This window comes from Empidonax traillii, unplaced genomic scaffold (assembly GCF_003031625.1).
Source record: "Empidonax traillii isolate 1590-97213 ecotype Southwest subspecies unplaced genomic scaffold, ASM303162v1 scaffold19:size3308961, whole genome shotgun sequence".
Taxonomy (NCBI): domain Eukaryota; kingdom Metazoa; phylum Chordata; class Aves; order Passeriformes; family Tyrannidae; genus Empidonax; species Empidonax traillii.
The window spans coordinates 1663257-1670589 of NW_020955212.1; the positions used below are offsets into that span (position 1 = coordinate 1663257).

Here is a 7333-nt window from a genome sequence, read left to right on the forward strand (position 1 = left end):
TAAGAAAGAGGAAAGCCTGCAGGAAGTCCCTGTGCTGTGCTATCCTTTCACGCTCGTTTTGTGTTGCAACAACACCTCTGGTTTAATAGAGGTTTCACTTGATTTAGTTCAAGTCAAGAGAAGAATCAGCCTCACCACCACTGAGCCCGTATAGCTGTGCCAGCGTGGCCCTAACGTTCCTGACTGGCATTCTGAACGCCTGTCCAAAGGCAAAGCAAAGCCATCAGAGATTCCAGACGCAATCTGAGTGTAATGTGATGTGAGCCAGACAAATCCTTCAACTGAAGCGCCACCGTTAATCTCTTTCCAAAACATGGAACGTTGCATTAATAAATATCAATACTCATTTCAAAACCTTCAGAGTACGTGGCTAGAATACTCTCACTTTAGCCCTACAATAGAGGGTCAGCAAATTTTCACCATAAATCATCATCTTAAAGACAGATGTTGCATTGGCAGTTTGCAAACAATTTGGAGGAAAAAAATTAACAGAATCTAGCAACCTGTAAAGCAAAACTGAATGTTGGACAACTATATATTTGTTTTTGACAGGAAAAAATTCTAATTTTCTTATAAAGTGTGTCACATTGAATAAACCTAGAATTTTTCTTTCCTTTTTTTTCTTTGGTACTTTTTCTCACTTAGGTATTCTTGCTGTGAATCAGTTTCGTAGGACAGTACTTCCCTGAATTAAGATTTGATCCTTTTTCTTTATTCTGTCAAGATTCTTACCAAAGTAATGAGAAATTGTTTTTATTATCCACAAGATGCAAGATTTATTCCTTTATTATGAGTAAATAAATATATAAAATAATCAGTTAATCCTCAGCTACATCCATAGACCTGCTCCCATCACACAGGGATTAAGAACTAAAAAGAGGCCTTTCCCTTGACTGCAGCATCACTGAGCCAAGGGCAGGGATAAGAACCTGGGAGGGTGCCATGAAAGGGACAAGAACAGAGCATCTGTTCCTGTGTGGATTTTTCTCTCCTCCCACACACTGAAGGGAGAGATGCATATGAAATGTGTGCAGTGTTTATTTTTAACCAGTCAGGCAAAGGGCCATGATGGCCCTGTCCCATTACTCTGTTTATCTCAAGGACAGCTACAAATGCCTCATGCCAAGATCTCATGTACTCCACTCTTGACATGATATCCCCATCCCTACTTTTTAACTGCTGCCTTATATGTTAAAAATGTGTATCAGCAATACATATTCTTGGCACCCTGGGTGCAGTTCTGCTAATTGTTTTTGTGCATCACATCTCTTAATACAACACATGGAGAGGTTTTACCAGGACTTAAATAAATGCCCCAAACCCCCAAACAGTCAGGCCTCCTTCCACTCTGAAGAACCTTTTTAATTCTGTTCACTGAATATATAATTTCTTTTAGTTTGGCTTTCAAGTGAGAACTCTTACTGCCAGTGTTTCCCCTCTCATCCCATTAATAACTTTTGGGTTTTTCTGTTAATCATTCTAAAACACTGTGAGGCTATTCTAGGGCAATTCTGCATATTGCCAATTTTTGTTTATATTTTGTTTGGGCTACATTATTCCTATCAATTCACAGAGAGTAGAGTTTGGTCTTGCACACATAACTTGATCATACTAACCAAAGTCATCCATTTATGGAGTTGTTGTGAGGATCAAGATGATTTTAGCACGTAATTTTAGGAAGTATATATATATATATATATATATATATATATATATATATATATATATGTACTCTGTAGGCCTTCAATGACTAGACTTTGAAAGTGAAAAATGGAGAGACTCACATTGGTTTGTGTAACTAAATAAAACACTTTCCAAAGTCTTTGCTTTTTAACGGATAGCAAACTGAAGAGAGAGAACAAAATCTGTAACATAAAAAGTAAACTCTCCTGTGCAGAGGCAGGATAAAACAGGAATATGTCTCGAGATCATTAAGCCACTGAGATGATGAAAACCTAAACCAAACATATTTAATACTCACACAACCACAATATTTCTTTCCAAGCGAAGTACTCTAGAAATCTTACTTAGGTGGCAGCTAAAAATGCTCAGTGTCTTTAAAGGACTCCAGATTTTGTAACATTAGCCCCTTTTACAGTTTTTATTCATAGTTTTGGAAATACCATCCAAGGACTGGCCCAGAGGGAAATGAACAATTAGAAACCAAGTCCGGTAGATGAGATTCTCGGACCACACAACAGAGCAGTTGGGTGACTGTTTGGCAGCCCCTGCTTAGAACAGCATGTTTACATAAATCACTGCAAGGTAGCCTGAGTACAGGTTTACACTTCTTTAGCTACTCTGCAGTAATTGCCTCTGTGTACACTCTTGTTTTGCAGTAAATATCTTACTTTATTCCCACTGAAGACAGAGCAAACACAAATTTTCACAGATACCTTGGGACAATGGTGCGTGAAGCAGCTACCACACCACAAACACACATCCTTCCTTGTTTTATGGTACCCTATCCCAGTAGCCACACCATCTGACAAACAGAAAGCCAGTATAAAGCAAGCCAGCTACTTGAGAAGCAGTCACTCAGCTTCCTGAGGTAAAGAACTGACTAAGGGAGTAGAACTGTAAATAATGCACAAGAAAAGTGCCTGCTGCTGGCTGCCTCTACAGTAATTTGAGAAATATTCATTCATATATATTTTTTTCTGAATAAACAGTATTGTATTAAAAACAAACAAACAAAACCAATGAACATTTCTCTCTTTGAAGAAATGATCCTTCTAAAACCAATGGAACAGATTTACACCACGTGGCCCTGAAAGAACTCCTTGAGAGGGAATATACCTGGTCTTCCAATGGATTTAAATCATCATAACACATAGCAAGTTCGTCTTTTTAATCAACCAGACATGTAGAGCACATTTTAAATCCCATGGATTCCAAGTAAGGGTGTACTTAAACATATGTTTGAGGCACTCTGCTGCATCTGCTGCAGAAGGGTAACCAATTTAGATTAAATAAATAAAACACTGTCTCTGTGAAACAGAACAGTCTCTGTCTCCTTTGTAGCAGGTCGTAGTGCACTGCTTCCTAAAGTTAGTTAGCCATGCACATTCTTAAAAATTTCCAGCGCAGTATGCAGAATGATACATTGCTGCATGGTCTGCAGAGCTTATAGTACCCACCAGCACAAACCATAAGGGGATGATTTATACAAGATTTATACAAGATTTATACAAGATCAAATGAGAAACAGAAATGTGATATCCAAAACTGGTCACAGTCTAATAATATCTTATGGATTCTTCTCATTAAGACTCCTGAGACGTATTTGTTATCATCTATACAGTTTATATTAATAGATTTCAGTATATAGATCGAAATATTAATTCTGTGCTGAAGTTACCCATTTGTAATTTGTTTTATCGCAACTATTCAGCTAAAGCATACGGTATTTTCTCATTTCCTGACAGAGTAACTTGAATGTTGAAAACAAGAAAATAATCAGTAATTCACTCTCAAGATTAAATTTCAGATGACTGTTAATACTACAAAAAAGGCACTTTCAAAAATCATTACCATCTTCATGAATGCTTTCTGAATATTAACTTCACACAAATTCAGACCCACAAATAATGACAAACAACCTTATCTTTCTCTTTTAAAAGTTTAGTTTTACACTGTTGAATACACTACAGCCAAAGGCAACAAATCATCTTGTTGAAAATTTTGTGTATTCTGCTTCTTCATTGCTGCCTTTTCAAAGAGATGCTTTCTGCACAGTGAACTCCAAGTATGTATTGAGCACTGTGACCTTTATAATTTTGATTTCAACAGGGTCAACATTGCTAAGAAGCCGGTTTTGCCTTAAAGGCAAAATCTCTCAAAGAACCCAAACCCAATCTTTTAAATGTAATTGAACTACAACAATTCATTTCCATAGGCTTAAGAAAAAAGAAAGCCTTCTAAATTTGCAACCAATTTTATAGTATTTGGCCACTGACAATAGGCGCAGACAGAGAAGATGGACCATCACTTTTTGGATTTCATACAATGCTAACTCAGACAAAAGTTTTTATGTGAAGACAGGCAACAAGGAGCCCTATGTTAAGAACAAGCAGAGGAGTACAGAATAATCAAAGCAATCAGAAAGTGAAGAGGCACAGAATGTGAGAGAAACCAAGATTCCACTCCTGCGATTGCCAACCAGCTGTGCCGAGGAGGGTCCTTTCCCTTTTGGTGCCTCCCTGGACAGCACAGCACAGCTGGCTCAAAGCTAAATAGCTGACTGACTCCCTCTCAGGGTCTGCACTTTGGCATCACCCCAGCGCAGCAGAGGGATGTAGATCTTGCCTGTATTAGGAAATCACATTATTTCGCCAATGAGATGTTGTCTTACTTTTCCCTTGTGCATGCCTGTAGTTAAGCTGCTGGCAAGGCTTTTTCAAGTTAGAACTGTTTTAACAAACAGCTGAAACAATGCTATTTGTCATCATAGTTGATGGACCTGATTCTTCATTGTCTTTGTCTTGTATCGTCATACCTACCTCTGAAAGCGTAACAGCCACTGGACATAAGATGCTATCAAATCAGAATGGTACTTTTAGGTAAGAGAACACACTTCTAACTTTAAAACTTACAACTTGATAGTTAGGGAAGACCTTATATTTAAGGTGCTTGGATAAACATCTACAGGTTGGGTGAGGTAGAAGAAAATAAGGCTTTTAAGTTTGCTGGGCATCATTAACATCAGCTCCTATTCACAGTTACATTTTGGAAAACACTGCATGGAATGACTGTTCCCATACATTCACAAGATCATTTTGCCAGATGGAAATTTATTTCACAGGGTAGGAGAGGAAAGAATGTCTTACTGATCCCCCCCCACCCTTTTCCATGGTTGCTTCATTACACCTTTTCATTAATTTCTTCTTCCTGTCATGTTGTACAGCTATCTCTGTGAATAATTTGAGATACTGTATCAGCACATTGCAGTCGATGAAGGCTCGATTCTCAACGTTTTTGCTTCCATCCTTATTTTTTTGTAACCTAAGAGTATGATGACCAAGCATTTTCATTTTCACTTTCTCCTCTGCAGCTCCCGAGACAGAAATAAAATGGAGAGGACACAGAATAGGAGGGAGGGATGGCTTCTGCTAAAGGTAGAAAACGCACCACACAACCATCATCAAAACTGTCAGATGTGATAATCTGGTAAGTCAATCCTCAGAGAATTTTAACTGTACACATCTCTTTCACAGGTACACAGCAAAATCCTCCATCACAAGAGGATGAGGCAGTGAAAGCCACCTTAAAAAGACTCCAGACTGACTGGACGTCAGGGGAAGGAGGAGGGGAGAAAAAAAAGAGGTGGTCTCTCTTTCACCGTGAACAATCTTAGGTAGATTTATAACCACAAGGTTTTGGGTTTTTTCCAGCAAGCAACATTAGCTTCTATAAAAGCAGAAGCGCAGGAAAATTCCATCGTCTTTTCTCAACATCAATATGTTCCTTACTAAGCACAAAGCAACACCTCTCATCATCATTTGTCCTTGTAGCCTTTTATTTTCTACTACTTTCACATATTTAAATATTAATTCCGTCATACACACTGTAGTTCCAAAAAAGTCCTAGGGGAATATCATTTACATATCTCAATTGAATACACTTCACACATGAACAATATGATAAGGAAGATAATTCAAAATAACAAGCAACATGAAGTAGTTTAAAACTCTTGTAATTTTCAGTGACTCTGCAAGTGACATGTTAAAAAGTAATTCATTGAATTTTAGTGATTTTCCACTTTTTAGCAATGTTTCATAAAAATCTGAAGACCACACACCACAATAAACAGCAATCAATTTCTCAAATTATGTTAAAACCAGTGTTATCCCTTTTGATTGAAGTAGGTTGCTAAAGTTTGGACTCTTAGAAGTTGCTTCTGTTAGGAAATGTATTCTAGAATCTGTTGGGGTTGTTTGTTTTTTCCTTTTTCTTAGAACCACAACCTGACCCGCAGCTGAGCTGATTTATCTGTTTACTGTCAATGGAAAGGCATTCCCATCCCACTGATTTCCAAATTCAACCCCCTTCACTCCTTAATCTCTGGTCAGTTCTCTTCCTCATCCTTTGTTCTGGCTCTGCCACTTGTCAAACACTTTCCACAAGATGATTCAACTCGCTAAACTGGAAGTGTTATTCAGCCATTTTAGTAATCTGTTTTCTGCTATTTTAGTGATTTAAATCAGTTGACCCAACAGTGCCAAAAAACAGAGATAACAGAGGAAGGCAGTTCATAGCAGGCCATAAGGAGGCCTTGTGGGGTCATGAAGCAAGTGTTTTTTTCCTGGTGGCTTTTCAGCAGCATTCCTCTATTTAGTGGTCACCCTTAACCAGATGATGCACCTCCACTGGAATTTTGCCAGTTTTCCACACTTGTGTTCTATCCACAACAAAATACTTCTGATCAATAACTGTGCATCCGTCATGAAAAGCACCTGTAACTCAGCACATGGCTACTGTCATTTCACCTATTTTACACCTGAAGAAAGAAATACACTTACATGAATGGGGACCTACGAGTTGCAACACCTGATCTCTGCTAAAACAACAAATGCACGAGAGGAATGTTTGTATGTTGGGTTGCAAAGCAAACAGAAAGGCATTGAGAGAAATGCATGCCTAAGAAAAAGGGATAATTTCTTTCCTGTTTCGAAATACTACATAAAAAGCAGTGTCTTCGGGAAAAAATAAAATTAACACAGCAGCAAGAAAAAACTTAAGTACAAACTGCTGGCATACATAAGTCGCTAATATAGCCAATACCTTTCTGTATATCCAGAAGCTCTGGGAATGTGTACGCTTTGTCCGAAAGAGAGGAACACAAGGACACGTCCTCTGCCTTGGGTTTTCCCTGAATGCCCCCGAAGGGACAAAACTCACCCATTAAACTTTTATAGAATTCAAAGCCATTCACATGTTACTCTCACAAATACGCTACCAAAGTGAAGAGAGGGAAAAGGATGACTTGCTTCCTTGCCTCTTCTGGGACTTCCAGCAAGGGTCGAGATGTTAAAATGGTGCTGATGCGACCCATCTTTTTCCAAGTCTCCAGCAATACTCGTGAGGGAAGATGAAGTAACGAGGCCTGTTGAAGAGGATGGCCACTCTGTCCTCCCCAAAAAGCACGTCTCACCCCCAGCCGCACTTACTTCTCTCGGACGCGAGGTGCTTCCTTCAGGGCTGGGGCTGCCGGGGGAGCGAACAGCCCAGCGCAGCTCCCTGCCCAAGGCAACACCTCGCAGCGGGGAGCGGCGCGCTGGACCAGGAGCGACACCGGAGACACTGAGACCCCAAGGCACTCGCTCCCCTCCCC

At 39.3% G+C, this 7333-nt stretch overlaps 1 long non-coding RNA gene across 1 annotated transcript; it reads right to left on the reverse strand.

Moving 5' to 3' along the window:
* Positions 1 to 5506: 5506 nt before the first annotated feature.
* Positions 5507 to 7316, reverse strand: LOC114064660. The gene is made up of 2 exons (XR_003572792.1): positions 6901 to 7316; positions 5507 to 6400 (listed from the first exon to the last, which is right to left on the reverse strand). It is a non-coding gene; the product is annotated as an uncharacterized LOC114064660 (long non-coding RNA).
* Positions 7317 to 7333: the final 17 nt, after the last annotated feature.